The 22,615-nt window shown below is 45.2% G+C and overlaps 1 long non-coding RNA gene across 2 annotated transcripts; it reads right to left on the minus strand.

The window, feature by feature from the left end:
- Positions 1 to 3,732: 3,732 nt before the first annotated feature.
- On the minus strand, positions 3,733 to 5,275 carry LOC117859002 (uncharacterized). Of its 2 annotated transcripts, none has more exons than XR_004641081.2 (4): positions 5,099 to 5,275; positions 4,358 to 4,475; positions 4,220 to 4,267; positions 3,733 to 4,113 (listed from the first exon to the last, which is right to left on the minus strand). It is a non-coding gene; the product is annotated as an uncharacterized lncRNA (long non-coding RNA). The 2 variants fall into 2 exon arrangements; XR_004641080.2 differs by having other exon boundaries at positions 4,358 to 4,472; positions 5,099 to 5,265.
- Between the last annotated feature and the right edge of the window lie 17,340 nt (positions 5,276 to 22,615).

Genomic DNA, 22,615 nt, shown 5'->3' on the forward strand with positions numbered 1-22,615 from the left:
TGAAATGTCATCTTCACTGTGACATAATCTCAATATTTAAACATCATTCAGCTGTGTTATTTTATTTGCACCATCGAACCCTATATTTATTGCTGAATATTTCCACAGGGCATCGCATCTACATGTACTGTAGCTTCTGTATTGCGGACATTATTCATTATTCTGAAGGAAATTAGTGGTGAAACTGAGCTATATTAACCTCAGGATGAATGGTCATATCCTTTCTTTGGTCCAATATATGATAAGCTAAAGTGGTGCCAGCTGGAAAGAAACCCAATTGCATTCATATGATTCGATTTGATGATACGTAGATATGAAACCAAACCTTCAAGTGCAATCACTCAAAGCTCACTGCGCCAACAGGATATATTGACAGAAGATCATTCGTGGACTCAGTCGGTGTGATCCAAGTGCACAGTTACCCTGTTTGGTTCTTCCTTAAACGGCTTTGTTTGTAAGCCATTGGTATTACTCAAGTGACCAATCTCGTCCTTGCCAAAGCTATGATATCACCCTCCAATTATTGATATATACTTGAGTTTTCACATATATGAACTGATGAAAGCCATACACTACCATTTGGTCCCTTGCAGATTGGCGATACATGAATGGGACATGGTCCTTTGCCCCCACATGTTGCTGCTGCTTTGCCAACTGACTGCTGGACTGTTGAAACTTTGTTGTTGCAGAGACTTGGGTAGGTCCCCACTCCTGCTACACACAGTTCCCACAATGTCTGATTCCTCTCTGATGTTTCTTGGCACCAGAAGCCACCCTTTTGCACTATGGAACTTTTCCGAATAAAGCAATCTGATGGTAGTTTTCTTCATGGAAAATCCTCTAGTTTACCTGAAGGTACAAGGAAATTAAAATTTGCAGCGACATGATGAATTCTGATGGGTGTTTAAGTGTTTGAGGCACTTTCATGATGTTGCATACCATTTATTATTTCAACTTTTCAAGTACTACCAATAGATGATAATTTAGCCTTACTGTCTCTGATAGTATGTCTGTGCCCCCCAACTCCCCAATCATTTATGCCTTGCCCTCATGGGCCCTCCATTAATAGAAGGTGTTTATGCACTCCAGCTTGTTTGGTACATGTGCACTGAATATATCCGATTTTATATATCACATCAGGAAAGTTCAGAAGCCTAGTCTTTGCCGGTTGCCGCCTCGTCCATCTCCATCTTCTTATCCAGTAATCGCAATTTCCTCCTAGCTTTTAACTTAACAATGATATTCCTTCGGTGCCAAGGCATTATGTTTACATATTCATCATTTTCTTCTCCAGGTTAAGACTGCATATGAGCATTTGTCCTTTTGCTTGCAAGGTACATCGCAAATATTTCCAGTACCAAACATCTACATTTCTTTCACCATTCGAGAGGCTAAAATGTTGCTTCTTGTTGCATGTTGGACACCACCACACTGCTCCCATGGGGGGCTCATGTTGATAATGTTGCTTTCGCGCCAGGTGGTACTGGCTGTTACCTGATGATATGTCATCTTGATTTTAGACTCAGGTGGCTTATAATCAGATGGCTCCTTGTGAATAATCATCTGAAGGGACTCCTCACAGAGAATTTGGAGGCTGTCAGGTTCCTAAACTACTTGAAAGATCATCGAATCACCCATGGTAGATATTGTGTACCAAAGGATAACGGACATCTAGATAGATGAACGTCCCAGCTCCTGAGTCCTTGGAGAGGTCTCTGCTTTCACCTAGAGTAGTTCAGAATAGCTGGCTCGGTAGGTCTGCAAGGGTCAATGCCAGTCATGCAGACCATAAATGCAATTATATACTCCCTCCGTTCCAAATTGTAGGTCGTTTTGACTTTCAAGATGCATCTAGATATAGTGTATGTCTAAATGCATAATAATATAATAAACCTTAAAAAATCAAAACGACCTACAATTTGTGATGGAGGGAGTATCATTTAGAGTTAGACATCCTAGAGTAGTTCAGCATAGCTTGCCCGCTAGGAGAGTCCTAAAGACCATAATTGCAATTATCATTCTTAGTGTCATCGCTATTATATAGTGTTAGGTGGTCGTTATTAGTTAAAACACAATTAGGAATCATGGACACAGGTAACCAACATATAGAAAAAGTTGTACAAGATTTAACAAGGTATAAAACAAGTAATATTTCTAGCTTCCTGCCATAATAGATTTGTTATTATGTGTCTGCCTTGCCAAAAGAAAAAAAAAAACTCACATCCTCTTATTTTCCCTAGGCATCTTTGTAACACATGCATGCTATTGGAATTACAGGAATTTCATAAGAATCAATTCAGTTCCTACATGGCTTTAAGAAAAAAAAGTACATCGTATAGTCAAATGGTCTTAGGTTACTTCTTGTCTCAACGAGTATGAATTTGACCATAATGGGTGCCTCCGAGAATAACCAAACGAAACGTGACAGGCAGACTAGGGGCGTTATGGGGACTTTCTTTCCGTTGAAATAGGCGTTATGCAGTATTGGAGATGCCACACATGGTACGATTAAGGGATTTCTTTTCCGTGTTACTAGTAGAGTGCACGTGCAGCACGCATGTGTCTTTAAAAATCCTGTAAATAAAAAATGTTTGTTTAAAAAAAATGTTTTCAAAAATCTATTAAAGACAGTGTTGATACCTAAATTGCTTTTTGACCTTTTGGATAACTCTCGTCATCAATTACATTGGTACTTATGAAATATCACTGGAATGGAAAGCTCTATTCGAAGCTCCAAGTGCAAGCAGTAACTTAATTTCAGTTTTATGCCTCTCCCTTTCCCTCTCCTACAGTTTTATGAACAACTCTATCATTCTCTCTCCATCTCCATCTCCATCTCCATCTCCCTCTCCCTCACTGGCCAAAGGCAGAAAAAATCATGATACTTGAGATAAACCTCCAAAACAAACTATACCATATGCTACATCCAAACATATATTTTAGACTGAATTTTACCGAGGTGATCGATAAAACACCCAAGAATTAGAACAAGAAAAAGATATCTGTACCTCCACTCAACAAAATTATTTGCAACCACGCTATATTTCAGTTACCAATTAGTGGAAAAAAATCTGTGACTTGCTACTATGCTAGAATGCTATTCTTCTAAACCAAAAACCGATAATTAACCAATCTAAAAACCTGAGAGATTTCAATGAAGAAAAAACTAAATCTGTGCCAAAGGTCACCCAAAGATGCTAACCCAAACTAGATGGAGTAAAAAGATGTCGTTGCTAACTAAATTAAGATATATGGCCAAGTGTTAGGAAGAGATCAACCTTTAGATTCAGCCAAAGGCTATGTGCATAAGGAAATGATGCCCACTCAAAGGTAACTGTTTGATAGATTCGAATATGCACTATGCAAATTTAAACAGAGCAATAAATTGTGATGGTTCATCATGCTAATTTTCAAAACATACGGTGCCAGGTTGGGGTTCTTATGGTGTCTTAAAGCAATGTCAATGAATTTGATAGCTTAGGACATCTGATCCAGTATGGTTTTATATGCTGACCTATCTACTTGAGGTCTTTGACCTTGTGAGTTTGATCTGCACCTGCTTGAAAGAGAACATCATATGGTGCTCACAAATAAGATGCTTCAGAAATAATCATGATGGTCTTCAGATTCTTGACAAAATTATTCATGTGTACAGATAAGTAATGACCAGGGATACATCAGAAGTACATAATTGTCATGAAAAAGTTGTTTTCAGCTTGAAGCAACATGTCGTATGAGCTAATTCCAATTACAATGCATTACACGAAATTAATTTTCCATTGTTGGACATATTACATGTGGTCTCTGATGTCCCATACTCCTTGTGCAGCAGACAAATGGAGTTTTAAAAGAAAGTCATATAGAAAAAGTCTTATCAGATATCCCAGATCCTCATGCTGCCATGGACAGTTACACATGCCTCCTGTGTCCCTGATCCTAGTACAGATCGATGCACTTAGCATCCCCACAATCGAACATGATAGGAAAATGGAAGAAGCACAATCAGGTTTCTTTCCTAGGGAAAGAATAGAAAATTATGTAAAACACAGAAAAACATGGCAGAAGAGTGCACGCTTCACAGTTTCCCTTATGATTAGCTCCATATATCATCATCTGTGTTGGCATTCACAGGATATATCATCATTTGTATGCTGCATTGCAAGCTGTTTAGCTTAAAGAATTTTTCTCTCTTGAAGTATGTTAACCAAGACATACATACCATTTCTTGGTAAGCAGGATGAAAGAGAGAAAAAAATAGTGATGATCTCTGCACAGGAAAACAAGGCCTCTTTAATTTCCTCCATAAAAGGCAGTGAAATGCTTTAGCAACAATGTAAAGGTTATAGCTTATACTTACTGAGTAGCAGCAGTTTTTCTGACATGCTTGCATTGTTCTGAAAACCTGCAAGCTTTCCATCGAAACTGAAATTATGAGAGTGTTGATAACCTGATTCTTGATATTCCATTTCCATCTGCTAAAGAATTTTTTAACAAGCTGCTTTCAACAGTTATATCTGAAGGTAAAGGAAATCCAAACTTTGGCAAGATAGAATCAACAAGGGAGCTCCTGTTTAAAGGCAGTTTACATTTTAAACTTCAAATCCTCACATCTACCAGAAAGTCAATTAGCTGATCTGAATGTAGGGTACCAAGTCAGAGATGCAAGCAAACACTAACAATCTTCGTCTCACAATGACAGCTTAAGAGATCCAAATAATTCTGAATTCATTGGTAATTGGTATTTTGCAAAGTGCAACTTCAATAAGAAGCATACATGTCGCATTGAGAATGAAAACTAAATGATCGGATCTCTAAAAAAGACCATAGGGTTAAAGTAGGGACTATAACAAGAGGGTACGGGATGTAGCAAAAGGGTATTCCCATCCTAGATAATTTATTTCAAATAACTGGATGTTGATCAATACTGATAGGAGCGGAACAACTACAGACCTAGATCAGGAAGTCCTGCCGGAATTTACATGACTGTAGGTCACCAATTTCATCATATTCATGCGTGATGATCAAACTTCGCAACGAACTCGATTGAATTATCTTACAGGAATGAAAACTGCAGGATGGCATGAGTGTGTTTCCTTACCTGCAAAAGTTGGAATCAACCGAAGGCCGGCAGTTCTCTATTCCACGCAGAGGCGATCCGCGAGGTAAAGGTCGGGGATGAGCACGAAGAGGACATCGGGGATAAGCATGGCTACACAGTGTAGGTGTTTAGATCCGACAACCTATTGAGAAGGTACCCGAGGTAGTATTTTATGCGTGGGGCTTGCTAAGATCAGGAACTCGAAGATGAACTCGAACACACGATTTAGACAGGTTCGGACCACTTATGTCGTGAAATACCCTACGTCCTGTGTGTTGGTTAAATTGTATTGATTGAAGTTGTTTGGAGGAGTCCTTGCCTCGTCTTGTATTACTGTTGCTGGGGTAAGGTCGGTTATTTTATAAGAGTATTAGTCGGATTCGACTAGAGGTTCCACTCTAGTTGCTACGAGTAGTTTTCTAATCCTCGACTAGTTCTTATCCTTCACGTAGACCATATCGTCCTGCGTCGTAGTCTTCATGTCTGACACCTCTCAGTATACAACCCCGTATCTAGGATTGTCCAAGCCTCCCGGTGGGCTCATAAATGTATGGCCGACAAGCTCCCGAGTACATTTTAGTGAAATGCAGCAGTCCTGAGTACTTCTGTAGACGTCTCTAACTAGTTTGTGGTGTGCTTCTTTGAGTACTCCATCGGATTGGATCTTTGAATGCGCTCGAGTACTGCCATGCGGCTAGAAGGTGCTCAAGCCTCATTTGACTTAGTCTTGAATCTTGAATCTTGAATTTTAGATGGAAGTACGATGAAAATCGCACTTCATATGGAGTAGCCCCCAAGCCTTAGGTTGAATCGAAGAATCAGGCTGAGGTTCAATCTTTTAATTTCACATCTTTTTTTCCTTTAAAATCCAAAAAAAACTTTTTGTCCAATGGGCACGTGGCACACAGCCCCCGAGCCGTTACACGACTAGTTTGGGGTATAAGGGTCAACCTTTGGTCAACATGACCATTCGACTTCAGTAACCTTATCTTTTCCAAAAAAATTGGAAATTGTTCCAGCAAAAACTGAGAGTTTTTTAAAAATGGAATATTCCCCGTAATTTTCATCTCTTGGTTAACTGTGCCACGGTTCTAAATAATGGAGGGACTCATCCCTTTCCATTTCACCCAAGCCATTGCGCCCATTCATCTCCTGCACTGTAGCCCTAGCGCCACCACTTGCCATTCTCGAGCTCAAGTGCCCTCCTCCTCCACTGCCTAGCCCCGTGCTTATGCGCAAGAAGATCTGTGTGGCAGTGGCACTGAAGAAAGCATCGTCTAGCAAGGAGGCAGAGACAAAGAAGCACAAGACCACCAAGAAGGAGAAAGAGCTCCAGCTGCCGACACCGAAGTACGGCAAGACGGATCAGACGGTGTCGGCTAGGCACCCCTGGGCCCACTAGAAGACTTACGGACCCACTCAAGGGAACCTACCCGAAATCTAATTGGACATGAAGCTACCCGGCAGGGCACGTAGACTTCATTTAATCGGACATGAAGACTACCCTGCAGGACGCGTAGACTTCATTTACTCCCCGAAAACTAGTCGGGTCAGAAGGAAACTGCTCTACCGAGTTCGAGTAGGACTCTGTAAAATGTACTCGACTAGGAATTGTACAATCCGCACTGTAACCCTACTCCCCCGACTATATAAGGGCGGGCAGGGACCCCCTCCAAAACAGAGAACACAACTCGATCCAAGTTCAATACAAAACAACATACAGGACGTAGGGTATTATGCAATCTAGCGACCTGAACCTGTCTAAATCGTGTTCCTTGCGTCACCCTGGACTCCTTGATTCTCGACGACACCCACCACATAAAAGACCACCTAGGGTACCCTCTAGGCGGGTTGCCGGTCTAAAACATCGATAGTTGGCGCGCTAGGTAGAGGAAGTCGCCGAGTTTCTCCGCGCGAGATCGATGGCACCAGTCGTCATCAAGCCTGTTTTTTCCTTTAAGGCGGGCGCAACCTTCGTCTTTGGCTTCTGGCTTTGCATCGCTTAAGGCACTGGATCTTTTCAACACCACATCATCGGCAACCAGGAAAAGAAGCACGTCGACGAGAATTTTTCTTCAAACAGAGGATCTCGCCAAGAAAATTCAAAATTTCAACGTCAACGACAACGAGATCGACTATGGTTCGGACTCGACCTCGACTCGGACTAGCCCACACAGGCTGACGCCCAAGTTATCCCGCAAGTCGATTTCAACTCGAAGTCGATTCCCGCACGGACTCCGCAACACGGCCATGGTCCACCAAGGTTTTCTCACTCGAATCCAATCTGAACCCGAGTCAGTCAAGGACTGCGACTACGACTCGGACTACATCCAAGAGATCCCTTTATTAGGCCCAGCTCAAGGCTTAGTAATTACTTCAACCCCACATGAAAGATTCGTTTATTGGCCTGAAATGAAGCCATCTTTCACAGCCCAAGATCACGAGTCACGCCTCGTCGCTCACATAGACAACCTCCCGTATCAGGAAGGCATCCCGCTTACTTCAACATACGAAGAAGGAAGAACTATGGAGATTGCAACATCAAGCTCTGGAAGCTACTACCCGGACAGAGAAATCTTTATCATCACATCACAAAACAACGATGCGGGCGCTAGCCTCCAGAGAACTCCTCGACGAGTTACACAACTCGATGACATCTCATAAGACGAATCATCAGCTAACGCCCCACAAGATGAAACTTCTAAACAAAGAAATCAAAGAAGAGCACGCAATGCTTCTTGAGCAGATCGTCGCCGACTACTAGCTACAAACATTCCTATCATAAACCTCGAAAGAGCATTCAACGCAGTGCAAGCTCGAGAGCACAACACTCCACTTGCAGCAATTGCCTCAATCAATCTCATATCATTTCTTATACCTCATGACAGAGACAACGAGTTAGCACCACAACTCGCAGAACGAGGCAACAGGTTAATAGCACAATTTGCAGAGCAAGCTTACAAATTACTCTACAAAGAATCTCCAATCCCATCTGTTCCTCGCAACTCGGCCCATCAAAATGGCAGCAGAGACATCACAGTCCACGGTGGCCATTGCGAGGCCCCAAGAAAAAGTAACGAAGTAGTCAACCAGCCAAAGCAACATAGTCAAAGGCAAAACAGAGAGGAATGCGAGATCCCAAGGCAAAATAAGGATGCAGGAGAAGCTACCTGCACTAACTCTACAAAGAGCCCTCATCACTACAGAGCTGATCGCAAAGCTTCAATTTTTATTGACCTAAGAGAGGTCATCAATAATAACCGTTGCCGCGAACGCGAAGTCGATGACTATAACCATTTCCCCGCCTTCACCACACGAGTAATGAGGACCAAACTACCCAAAAAGTTCAAGCCAATAGGGATCACCAAGTATGATGGCAAGCAAGATCCAATCCAATGGCTACGGTGCTACTCACTAGCAGTTCAAGCAGCCGGGAGCAATGATGATACAAAGGTCATTCACTTCCCCATATGCATGGAACCTACACCGTTAACATGGCTTGAGTCACTCAAGCCCAGATCCATCGACTCCTGGGAAGACTTGACAAAGGCTTTTACCAACAATTACTCGGGCTCCATGTCTCATCTAGGCAACAAAGTTGATTTAAGTCAAGTCAAACAGGAAGAAAGTGAAACACTACGCGACTATCTACGACGTTTCTTTGAAAAGAAAGCTACAATAGTTGACATTTCAAAAACAGACGTCATTGAGTGCTTTCAAAATGGCCTTTATGATCATTGAACATACCAGGACTTTGGCAGGCGTCGACCAGCCACCATCAAAGATCTCAAAATCATGGTACAACAATGGGCAGATGAAGAAGATAAAGAACATGAAAGATTTGGCTCTCATCACAACCGTGGTCGTGACAACAACAACACTCATGAGCAAGACAGAAGCTGAAACAATGATACTAGAAACAACTACCCGGGTAATCAGAATTGCAAGCGCAAACCTGATAACACTGTTGCAACTATGACCAACTCAGGCAAAAAAGGGTCACACAAATGCCATGATGGGCCCTCCTTCACTGAGTTACTCAAGAAACAATGCCCATGGCATCCGAACAGCAAACACTCAATGATAGATTGCTACAGCATGCGCCAAGTAATGCAAGAATTACCTGCACCACCCCATCCCGAAGTCTTTGCTCAAAAGAAGGACAAGGGTAAGGGCAAAGTCAACAAAGATGACGAAGGTGAAGGCGAGTTCCAGACTGCCTCTAAAACAGTCAACATCATTTTTGGTGGAATCCCGGGTACCACATCCAAGCGGTCTAATAAGTTAGTACTCAAAGAGATTATGGCTATCCAGCCAGTAGCTCCCACACCAGTCAAATGGTCTGAGGTACCCTTAACTTTCAGCAGAAAGGACCAATGGACAAGTTTCTCAGAACCAGGACATTGCCCTCTAGTACTCGACCCTATCATTGCAGGCTCAAGACTGACCAAGGTACTCATCGATGGTGGAAGCGGACTCAACATCATTTTTGCCAAAACACTAAGGAAAATGTGCCTCGACATCACTAACATGCTCACTCCAACAGACTCCTTCTATGGGATTGTCCCAGGAAATGCGGCTATACCACTAGGACAAGTCATCCTACCAGTCACTTTCGGCACCAAGGAACATTACCGAACCGAGTACATCAGGTTCGAGGTCGCCGACTTTGAAACTTCTTACCACGCCATACTCGGCAGGCCAGCCCTGGCCAAATTCATGGCCATACCACATTACGTGTACCTGGTACTCAAGATGCCGGGACCTAAGGGCGAGTTGACACTACGGGGAGACCTAAGGCGAATACGAGTGCAACACAGAAGCTGTAGAAATTGCAACGACTTCTCAAGCACCCAGCCCCATGCAACAAGTCTTCTCGGCTTCAAAGAAACTCAGCCCCACAGAACTCGAGATCCCAGAAAACAAGTTAGGATCAACGAAAGTAAAACCAGCAAGCGAAAAGGACTTCAAAACTGTCGATCTCCAGACTGGTGACTCATAAAAAACTGCCCTGATTGGAACAGGGCTAGACCCTAAATAGAAAAATGCGCTCGTCAGCTTTCTTGGGCTAACCACGACATCTTCGCTTTGAAGCCAGCTGACATGCCCGGTGTGCCCAAGGAGCTGATTGACCATTCACTAAACGTCGACCCCAAAGCCACCCCAAAAACACAAAGACTACGAAGGTTCGCCCAAGATAGAAGATATGCAATCAAAAAAGAACTAGCCAAACTACTCGCAGCAGGGTTCATCAAAGAAGTTTTACATCCTGATTGGCTAGCCAACCCAGTACTCGTGCGCAAGAAAAATAATGAGTGGAGGATGTGCGTCGACTACACATATCTCAACAAACATTGCCCAAAGGACCCCTTTGGACTACCTAGAATTGACCAAGTAGTCGACTCCACAGTTGGGTGTGCTTTACTTTGCTTTCTCGACTGCTATTCAGGTTATCATCAAATAGCCCTCAAAGAAGAGGATCAAGCCAAAACAGCTTTCATCACCCCGTTTGGTGCATTTTGCTACAAAACAATATCTTTTGGACTAAAAAGTGCAGGGGCAACGTATCAACGCGCCATATAGATGTGTTTCGAGAAACAACTACACCGCAACGTAGAAGCTTATGTAGACGACGTTGTCGTCAAAATAAGAAATCCGGATGATCTAGTCACAAAATTAGAAGAAACCTTTGCAAGTCTTCGAGCATTTCGGTGGAAACTTAACCCTACCAAATGTGTTTTCGGTGTACGTTCCGGAAAATTACTCGGATTCATTATTAGCCACCGTGGCATCGAGGCCAATCCAGAGAAAATATCTGCCATCACAAATATGCAAGCTCCAGCTGGCATCAAGGATGTGCAGAAGCTCACAGGCTACATGACAGTACTTAATTGATTCATCTCAAGACTTGGAGAACATGGATTACCCTTCTTCAAGCTACTCAAAAGACAGGAAAAGTTTCAGTGGACAGAGGAAGCAGACAGAGCCTTGACACAGCTCAAGGACTTTTTGTCAAAACAACCAATCCTCACGGCTCCATCTCTAGATGAAGACTTGCTCCTGTACATAGCTGCCACTACTCATGTCATCAGCACAACAATAGTAGTCGAAAGGTCTGAACCAGGCCATGTCTACAAAGTCCAGAGACCCATCTACTTCGCCAGTGAAGTACTTTCGGACTCCAAAACCCAGTACCCACCGGTACAGAAGCTACTCTACGCAATCCTACTTACTTCACAAAAGCTGCGACATTACTTTCAAGAACACACCATATCCGTCATCACCGACTTCCCACTGGGCGAAATCCTTCACAACAGGGATGCAATGGGTAGGATCTCCAAATGGGTGGTAGAACTCGGAGCTCTATCTCTAGACTTCAAACCCATAACAGCTATCAAATCCCAAGCTCTGGTTGATTCCATGGCAGAGTGGAGGGAAAACCATGTACGAATACCAGTCGAAAGGCCAGAATATTGGGTTATGTACTTTGACGATTCCCTCAAGCTTGAAGGCACTGGCGCAGGAGTGCTCCTAATTTCTCCAAAGGGTGAACAACTAAAATACATTCTCCAGATCTTTTGGGAAGTTTCAAATAATGAAGCCGAGTACGAAGCACTACTACATGGTCTTTGTCTCGCAATCTCACTCAGAATCAAACGACTACTGGTATATGGTGACTCACTAGTCGTCATTAACCAAGTCAATGATGACTGGGATCGCAACAAGGAAAACATGGACGCCTACTACAAGGAAGTCTGCAAGCTAGAAAACAAGTTATCAGTCCTAGAGTTCCACCATGTCATCCGCAACAACAATGTAGCTGCTGATGTGTTATCAAAATGGGCTCAACACGTGCAGAAGTTCCAGGAGGGATTTTTGTACACGAGCTTCGCAAGACCTCCATACCAGAACAATTTACTCCAGCAACTACCACAACAAAACCTCCAGAACCCAGCCGAGAGATCATGATGATCGAAGTCGACTGGAGATCACCATTCATCGACTACATTAAGGAACAATAGCTACCATCTGACAAAAACCAATCCGAACAAGTCTCACGATGAGGAAAGAGCTATGTTCTAGTTGGAGACAAGCTCTACAGAAGGAGCGCATCTTCTGGAATACTCATGAAATGTGTCACCCGAGAAGAAGGCCAAGAAATCATGGATGAAATACACAAAGGAATTTGTGGTAATCACGCCTCTTCACGAACAATTGTAGGCAAAGCTTTCAAAGCAGTCTTCTATTAGCCTATGGCACTTGCCGACGCGAAACAGCTAGTTCGCAGATGCCAAGGCTGCCAATTCTTTGCCAAGCAACAGCATACCCCCGCCTACAAGCTCATCACAATACCTCCAACATGGCCTTTCGCATGCTGGGGGCTTGACATGATACGCCCACTCCCAACTGCGCTAGGAGGGTTCAATCGAGTACTCGTAGCCATCAACAAATTCACCAAGTAGATTGAGGTCAAACCTGTCACTTGTCCCAAAGCTGACCAAGTCCTCGACTTCCTTGATGAGATTGTGCATCGATATGGCTTCCTCAACAGGATCATCACTGATTTGGGATCTAACTTCAACAATCACGACTTCCGGGAATACTACGAGAATAACGGAATTGACGTATGATACGTCTCCGTCGCTCACCCAAGGGCCAATGGCCAAGTCGAACATGCCAATGGCATGTTACTCGAAGCTCTCAAGAAAAGGTTGCACGACATTGGCAACACGAAAGGAGGCAAGTGGCTCAATGAACTACCCAATGTTCTTTGGGGTCTGCATACTCAACCATGCAAGCCTACTGGGCACTCTCCCTACTTCCTCGTATATGGGTCAGAGGCCATCCTCCCTGCAGACATCATGTGGCAGTCTCCCGCAGTTGAACAGTATGACGAAGGAGTATCAGAAGAAACAAGACGCCTAGACCTTGATAGTCTGAAAGAAACAAGATGTGCATCAATGGTTCAGTCAGCCAGATATCTTGATGGACTACGATGCTATCATGATCGTAATGTCAAAGAACGTTCTTTCAACGTGGGTGACATGGTCCTTAAACGCACCCAAGACACATCAGGATTGCACAAACTCAACTCACCATAAGAAGATCCTTACGTCATATCCAAGGTCACAGAGCGTGGATCATACCGGCTATAGGAACTCTCAGGCAAAGAAATACAAAACTCTTGGAATATAGAGCATTTGTGTCACTACTACCCATAGCAGACTGCAGGGTATGTACCCGGGTATTCACTCACAGTTTATTAAACAATAAAGTTCTCGGGCAAACACTTTGCCTCCGTTCGGCTATTCACAGCCACTCTAGATCTACAGCTCTGCGAGCCCCAACGCTTCGCTTTTGACTTGATTCCATCAAGTCTCTTCGAGTCATCACAACTCGTCGGCTATTCATAGCCACTCGAGCTCTATAGCTCTGCGAACCCTAGCGCTCCACTTTTGACTTGATTCCATCAAGTCTCTTTAAGTTATCACAACTTGTCGGCTATTCATAGCCACTCGAGCTCTATAGCTCTACGAGCCCCAGCGCCCCACCTTTTGACTTGATTCCATCAAGTCTCTTCAAGTTATCAGAACTCGTCGACTATTCACAAGCCACTTGAGCTCTACAGCTCTGCGAGCCCCAACGCTTCGCTCTCGACTTGATTCCATCAAGTATCTTTGGGTTATCACAACTCGTCGAGCCATTTGAAGCTTTTCAGCTGAGTTCCAATACTCTCACCTCTACAAGACAAACGGCTTCAGCAAGCCACGACTATTGCGTTAGTCATTTTTACCCTTCAAAAAAAAGCACAAGACTCGCAATTATCAGACAAGGAGTACTCAAGTTTACTTCATAATTGCATCCTTTGCATTAACAAAGCTCCACAGAGTTACATTCGACTATTCAATGAAGCTAGGGTATACAAAATACAACACAATGGCACAACGACTACAAGCAGTTGCCTACTGGCAGTCAGAATAGAAGTCCTAGGCTTTTACTATATCACAAGGATACACAGGCCTGGTGACTTCTCGACTACCAAGGTGCAAGCAGTGTCAAAAGGCAGGACCTGCACACGAGGAAGCTACGCAATACGCAGCCATAACCTGGTCCTCTTCCCTGACAACACCAGGAATTCCTTCACCGCCGCTCCCTTGACGGCGACAAAGATCAGGAAGAAAAGTACCAAGAAGATGAAGTGCACTACCCGAGCTGCTCCCTGGACAGCTTCAGTGCACAGATCCACACTGTATGCAACACCTCCACCTCTAATCAGAGAGCCGGATAAAGACCGCGGCGCTCATCACCCATCACCCGCGAGTTCCAGCGCGGACTGAGCTGGATCAGGACTTGCAAGATGAGGCACGCGACAAACCCTCCTATGAGGATTCTTCTAGCATCGCGGCTATCCCTACGAGTGCAGGAGTCTGTGGAGGGAAGGTGGCTCTAATTTATGAGGAATCTTCTAGCACCGGGGCACTCTTTGGAAGGTCTCTACTATCAAACAAAAGTAACCTAAAGCAAGCCATCACCATACTGAAGGGCACGATCCTGGTCGAGTACCCAGGGGCTTATTTATAGCTGAAGGGCCACAGCCGCCAACTACTTAGAGTTACCGCTTGCTTGTGACGATCAGCTTGAGACACTGACAAACGACGGATAGACACTTTAACTACATGCTCGTGACCGCACCGAGCATAGAAGACAAAAATGAACAGTTCACCCGTGCATCGCCCCAAGTACAAAGCAATAAAAGTCACAGTACCTTCAACAACAACTCCAATAATTGAAGAGCATACCGGATACTACGACTACTCAATTACTCGGATTTGTTTTCCCAACTACAAAGCCAATCAAATGAAGATCATCGATCACAGAACTCAAATAAACAAGATTTACAAGGCAAATTGTTTAAGTACACCAACGAGTACTCGACAATAAATATCACTCAAGTTCAAAAGATCAGGGTTCCTCCAAAGATACAAACTCAGACATCTTTGCCGCAATCGGCTCAGCCTCCTTAAGATACTGCACATAGGCATCCTTTGTGCAGTTCTAGGCAACTCCATCACCAGCCGCCGACAAGTCTGCCCTCGAGTAATACGGCTTGACCACTGCAAGGACTTGCTTGCAGACAGTCTTAAATAGTCTAGCAACTCTACCCGGGGTAGCTCTTAGTCTCTCGACCAGCAAGCGAGGCTCAGCATCATCTTCAAGTGGAGCACTGGCGTTGACTACATCCTGAGCAGCAGCAGTCAAATCCTGAAGATCTCCTTCTAGCCGTTCAATAGTTCTACCATGGCTTTTGCAGGACACCATAGCCAACGCCAGCATCACTCCATTCCGATTCTTCCTATCTTTCTCACACTCATAGGCCGCTTGAGTTTCAGCCAACACTTTCCTAAGATGGGCAGCCTCGTCAGCTACCCAATTTTGAGCATTTCTCCAATCAAGCAATTGACTACTCGTAGCGGCCTCTTTGCTTTTAAGCTCTGCGCCAAAAACATCATAGATCAGAATTTACAACTACAATCAAACATACTCAAGAACTATGAGTACTCACCTTGATATCTCTAGTTCAGAGATCAATAACGACTCTCCAATCATTACTGGAGGACTTCATGATCATTCCTTTCAATTGCAAAAGACTTGGCAGCCTCCTCATGAACTCTCAGGGAATCTGCAAGGTGGTGACACTCTTGCTCCAGTTGCGCTACCCGCTGCAGGGCTTCACTGCGCTCTTGAAGAGCTCAAGTGTTTCTCTGAGCCTTGTCATACAGATCCTTCAACACAAAACAAGTCGTCAAGACTTGTCAAAACACAAAAAGATAGAAAATGAGTTATGACGCACCTCAAAGCTTTTGATAACTCTCCTAATCTCCGACTCTGGTGGCAATTCGAATACTGGACCACTAGTACTCTTGGCAACTTCAAGCTCCAGCTCTCTACCCACAACAAACTCTGAAGACAAACCATGATCAGCCACTAGAAACAAGAGAGTACCCCTTCCAAAAAACATCTACGTACTTGTTGTGCCGACTTCACGCACTTTTGTTGCAACAACTAGAGACAAAGCTTTAGCACCAGTTGTACTCACAGTGGACGCAACTTCAGTCGTTGAAGGCGGCACACCTGAAAAACTCTCGGGGACTGACGGGCCCACTACTGAGCGGATAACCTCCTGAAGCATGGATATAGTAGCACCTAGACAACTTGCGTCGTCAATCTCAGGTGCATCATCCATAGTCAAGTCGACCATGGGCCTAGAGAGTATAGCTGGCGGATTAGCCTCCGTCCCCACCTCCAAAGGAATAATGTCTTCTGCATCCCTGGATCACCCAAGTCGCAAGATCATAATCTGACTACAGAGTACAAAATCATCAAGAGGAAATATTACACAAACCCTTACTGAGATGATCGCGGTGGCAAACGAACACGCTTCTTCTTGGCTACCACCGGCTGGATACTCGGCACCACTGGGGCTGCGGGAGGAAGGTCCTCCACTCCGTCACCAAGACCTGACAAAACCAAGGTTGAGACTACGTACGCACGACTACCAGAATAGATTGCATACTCACCATCGGCAACATTGTCAAACAACAAAGCGTCAGCAGCCATCCCTGGTGTCTTCAGAGCATCTGCCATCAGAAGTTGTGGCCTCATCACCTAGTGACTTGATAGCCTGCTCGGGGGCTACCAACTCGGGGGCTATTGGTGCAGAAGCTACCTGCTCAGCGGCAGTTGATCCCGAGTTCAAAGGCGGCACCTCCATAGGCGGCTCTTCTAAGCCATGATGCTAGTAGTTGCGTCTCTAGCAAGCATAACTACTTCATCAAAAGTAGCCTCATCATCACCAAAGGTCAACTCGGCAGCCTTTTCAACACACAGACTAACATCGTCAGTATTCTGCAAATAATACGATTGTCAACGAAAAACTCAAAAAAAAAATACTCGAAGGCAACGTGCAACTAGCACCTTGGAACCCTGCGATCCCCCAGGGGTCAAACTCAAAGAAGTTGTAATATGTTGAGCAGCATCTTTCTTCCACACTACTCGGTGTTTCTTGGCAGGAGGAGAAGGAGCATCTTTAGTATCAACCACAACAATCTCCTCACCATCAGATGACGAGGGCAAGAAACCAAGAAGCACCTAGGACTGCAAACCACAAGACAACAATTGTTACTCAGAAAGTATTACTACACCTTCGACTACCCAAAGTAAGCAAAGGAAAGAAGAAAATACCTCTGTTGGTCCATACCAACCATCAAACTAACGAAGGACTCCTGGGAGTACTGGCACCCCTTGATAGTTCCTGAATAACTTACCCAACAACGCCTCCACATCGTCATCGGATATGTCTTCAGGGGACATATGCGATGGGTCATCAAAACCCGAGTACTCGAAGCCCGAATGAGCACATTGCTGCAAGGGTTGAACTCTCCGCTTGAGGAAACTAGAAGCCACATTGATCCCAGTTAAACCCAATGATCTTAACTCGGCAATCTGCATCAATAGGTCAGTGATCTCAGGGGTATCCTCGGGTTCGGTCACCCAGTTATCCGTATGCTTTGGAGCATGGCCGGTGACTACCGGCAAGATAGGATCATGATTGCCAATATAAAACCACATTTTCTTCCAGTCACCATGAGAATCGAGTGGATCATACTCAACATAAGCACTAGAGTTTCTCAGCTGAAACCTAGCCCCTCCAAAAACTTTTGTTCTAGTCGCACTGGGTTGCGGCTTACAGCGAAATAATTTTCTAAAAAGGTCAAGACTAGGCAAAACACCCAAGTACACTTCACAGAAGTGTACAAAGACAGCCATGTGTAGCACAACATTCGGATTCAAATGGACTAACTGAAGGTTATAGTACCCGAGAATACCTCTGAAGAAGTCAGAAGTAGGCACCGCTAGTCCTCTCTCGACAAAATGAGCAAGCATGACCGTCTCCTTGGGGTGCTTTTCAAACTGCCACGCATTCCCGTATGTGGGCCTCCATTCAAGCTCAACCCTTGGTTGAAGAAGCTTTGCATCAACCAAACCGTGGACCGCCAGCTCCTTCATCATGGAATGCTGCCAGGTGATCCCAGGAGGTGGTGCAGTTTGATTCGTTGGGCCACTCTTAGGCGCCGATAACATGGGCTCCTTGCTCTTCTTGGATCTGGATCTTAACTTACTGGTGGTTGCGACCTAACCCTGGATCTTCTCGGGTTTCTTTCCCATCTTCTTGATGCGCATCAATTGATCTTGAGAAAAAAAGGAGGAAGGAAAGGACTATAGCAGATCTCTCTCCTAAGGAATAGGCAAGAGTAACAATGGCGGCGACGGTGCAAGGAGGAGCAAGCGGTGCTGAGGTCGCAAGAAAGGGGTGCAAATTACAGATATATTAAAACAAGCGTATCGCTAATTAGCACTGGGCCCCCCTATTGTATCCACAAAATCTTCGGATTCCACTCGTTAATCAAGCAACGGTCAGATATGACTCAGATTTACCACCATAATGACCAACGGCTACTCTGACCAAAAGATTGATCCCTTCACCGACTAAAAAGTAGTCGTCCAAGTGCTCCGGGGCTGCGTATAAAGTTTTCTTTTTCCAAAGATTAAGGCAACTCAAAGCAAAATTACAAGATTGACCCTCAGCCTGATTCTTCGATTCAACCTAAGGCTCGGGGGCTACTCCATATGGAGTGCGGTTGTCATCGCACTACCATACCAAAAAAGGAGTCTCAAGGCAAAGACTACTCGAAGCAAACATCGGGCACTAATAAGAGTACCTTTCAGTCACGCGACAGCACTAGTACTCGAAGGTTGGCCGCATCAAGAAATACTCAAGGAGCACCAGGAGGAACTCGGGCGACATCCTCAAGTACTCAGAGCTGTTTCTCTCGACTACAAAGTACTCGGGGCCTGTCGGCTAGGCACCCCTAGGCCCACCAGAAGACTTACAGACCACTCAAGGGAACATACCCAAAACCTAATCGGACATGAAGACCACCCTGTAGGGCGTGTAGACTTCATTTATTCCCCGAAGACTAGTCGGGTCAGAAGGAAACTACTCTACCAAGTTTGAGTACGACTTTGTAAAACGTACTCGACTAGGACTTGTACAATCTGCCCTGTAACCCTGCTCCCCCGACTATATAAGGGCGGATAGGGACCCCCTCCAAAATAGAGAACACAACTCGATACAAGTTCAATACAAAACAACACACAGGACGTAGGGTATTACGTGATCTAGCGGCCCGAACCTATCTAAATTGTATTCCTTGCATCACCATCAACTCCTTGATTCTCGATGACACCCACCGCATAAAAGATCACCTAGGGTACCCTCTAGGCGGGTTGCTAGTCTAAAACACTGTCGAATCAGGCTTGCACTTGGAAGAAATCAGTGATGAAGGAGGCAGATATCCAGGCACTAGTGGATGCTGATCTCCTCCAGGAGTAGGAGTTAGCCTACTGGAGGGAGGCCCACGACAATTCGTGGCCCATAGAGAGCTTCAACAATGAGATAGTCATATTTGCGCACTTCTTTGAGCACGGGCTGGCTCTCCCATTGTCTAACTTTTTTTGGGGCCTATTGAGGTACCACAACCTGGAGTTAGTCCACCTCAACCCCAATTATATTTTGCACATTGTGATCTTTGTGCATCTCTGCAAAGATTTTCTTGACATTCAGCCACACTTCCAGTTGATTTGAAAGTTTTTTAGAGTTATGCCCCACCCTAGATTGGAACATACCGAAGTAGTCGGGGGGGGGGGGGAGGGGTGTTGGTGTTTTAGACCGGCAACCCGCCTAGGGAGTACCCGAGGTGGTCTTTTGTGTGATGGGTGTCATCGAGAATCAAGGAGTCGATGGTGATGTAAGGAACACGATTTAGATAGGTTCGGGCCACTAGATCACGTAATACCCTATGTCCTGTGTGTTGGCTGTATTGAACTTGTGTCGAGTTGCACTTGTTGTTTGGAGGGGGTCCCTGCTTGCCCTTATATAGTCGGGGGAGCAGGGTTACAGGGCAGGAGTCCTAGTCAAGTACATTACGTAGTCCTACTCTAACTCAGTAGAGTAGTTTCCTTTTGACCCGGCTAGTCTTCGGGGAGTCCATGAAGCCTACGCGCCCTACATACTAATCTTCATATTCGAGTAGGTTTCAGGTACGTTCCCTTGAGCGGGTCCGCACAAGTCTTCTGGTGGGACCGAGGGTGCCCAGCCGACAAGCCCCCGAGTACTTTGTAGTCGAGATGAGCAGTTTCGTGTACTTGAAGAATGTCGCCCGAGTCTCCTGGTGCTCCTCGAGTACTTCTTGCTGCAGCCAACTTTCCAGTACTGGAGCTGTCCGTGACTAGAAGGTACTCTTAGCAGTTCCCGATGTTTGCTTCGAGTAACTTTTGTCTTGACACTTTTTATATGGTAGTGTGATGAAAATCGCACTCCCTATGGAGTAGCCCCCAAGACTTAGGTTGAATCGAAGAATCAGGCTGAGGGTCAAACTTGTAATTTCACTTTGACTTATCTTAGTCTTCAGAAAAAGAAAACTTTACACAACGGGTATGGTATACGCAGCCCTCGAGCACTTGGGCGACTACTTGTAGTCGGTGAAGGGATCAATGTTTCGGTCAGAGTAGCCGTTGGACACTATCTGGTGGTAAACCTGCGCCGTATCTGACCATTGCTTGATTAACGGGTGGATCCCGAAAATGTTGCTGATATAATAGGGGGGCCCAGCGCTAATTCTTAGCACGCCTGTTTTAGCAGATCTGCAATTTGGACCCTTTTGCAACCCTAATGCCGCTACTTCTGTTTGCGCCGCCGCTGCCATTGTTGCCTCGCCCAAGCTTTGAAGAGAAATCGCTGCGGCCTTTTTCACCCCCTTTTTTCCTCAAGATTAGTTGATGCGCACCAAGAAGATGGGCAAGAAGCCTGAGAAGATCCAGGGGGAGGCCACAACCACCAGCAAGAGGAGAACCAGATCCAAGAAGGGCAAAGAGCCTGAGTTGTCGGCACCCAAGTGTGGCCCGACGAACCAGACTGCACCGCCACCTCTTGGAGCCACCTGGCAACATTTTGTGATAAAGGAGCTGGCGGTTCAAGCCTTGGTTGATGCGAAGCTGCTCCAACCAAAGGTGGAGCTTGAGTGGAGGCCCACATATGGAAATGCATGGCAATTCGAGGAACACCCCAAGGAGACAGTGATGTTAGCTCACTTTGTCGAGAGAGGCCTGGCGGTGCCTACCTCTAACTTCTTCAGAGGTATTCTCGAGTATTATAATCTTCAGCTAGTCTATTTGAATCTAAATAGTGTGCTGCATATGGCTATCTTTGTACATTTGTGCGAAGGGTACTTGGGTACTCTGCCTACTCTGGACTTGTTTAGGAAGTTGTTTCGGTGTAAGCCACAACTCAGTGTGACTAGGACAGAAGTATTTGGTGGAGCTGGGTTTCAGTTGAGAAACTTGGGTGCGTATCTCAAGTACGACCTGCCTGATTCCCACAACAATTGGAAAACGAGATGGTTTTATATTGGGAACCATGATCCCGTCTTGCTAGTAGTCACCGGCCATGCTCCGAAATATGCGAACAACTGGGTAATGGAGCCTGAGGATACCTGTGAGATTGCCGACTTGTCAGCGCAGATTGCCGAGTTGAAAACATTAGGGTTGACTGGGAACCATGTAGCTGCCAATTTCCTCAAGTGCAGAGTATAGCCCCTGCAGCAGCGTGATCATTGGGGCTTCAAGTACACTGGTTTTGATGACCCGTCACGTATGTTCCTTGAAGGCATATCCGACGACGATGTGGAGGCGTTGTTGGGTAAGTTCTTTGAGAACTATCAAGGAGTGCCAGTACTCCCAGGAGTCCTCTGACACTTCGACGGTTGGGATGGACCAGCAGAGGTATTTTTGCTTCTCTTTGTTCATTTGTGTAGTCGGAAGATGTAGTCGGTTGATTGTGTTGACAAGTAGTACTTCCCAGGTGTTGGCTGGTTTCTTGCCCACGCCTTCCGAGGATAAGGAGGTAGCTGAGGGTAAAACTTAAGATGCATCTTCCGCTCCTCCGGCTAAGAAATGTCAAGTAGTGCGGAAGAAACCCGCTACTCAGCATACTGCAGCTGCTTCGGACTTGACCCCCGATGAGTCGCGAAGTACCATGGTACATAGTCGTGCGTTGTAATTGTTTGAGTACTTTGAGTTTCTTGTTGACTTAGTCATATTATTTGCAGAATATTGATGATATTAGTCTGTGTGTTGAAAAGGCCACCGACTTGACTTTTGGTGAGGATGAGGCTACTTCTGCTGAGGTAGTCATGATTGCTAGAGATGCGGCTGCAAGTGTCAAGGCTGTTAGAGAGCTGCTCTTGGAGGAGGCGCCATCAAACTTAGGGTCAGCAGCCCCCGAGCCAGTAGCCCCCGAGCTGGGAGCCTCCGAGCTAGGAGCCCCCGGGCAGGCTACTAACCCAGTAGGTGATGAGGCCACGACTTCGGTGAATGAGGTCTTAGAGCCGTCGGCTG

Source organism: Setaria viridis, chromosome 5 (genome assembly GCF_005286985.2).
Source record: "Setaria viridis chromosome 5, Setaria_viridis_v4.0, whole genome shotgun sequence".
In the NCBI taxonomy this organism is placed as follows: Eukaryota; Viridiplantae; Streptophyta; class Magnoliopsida; order Poales; family Poaceae; genus Setaria; species Setaria viridis.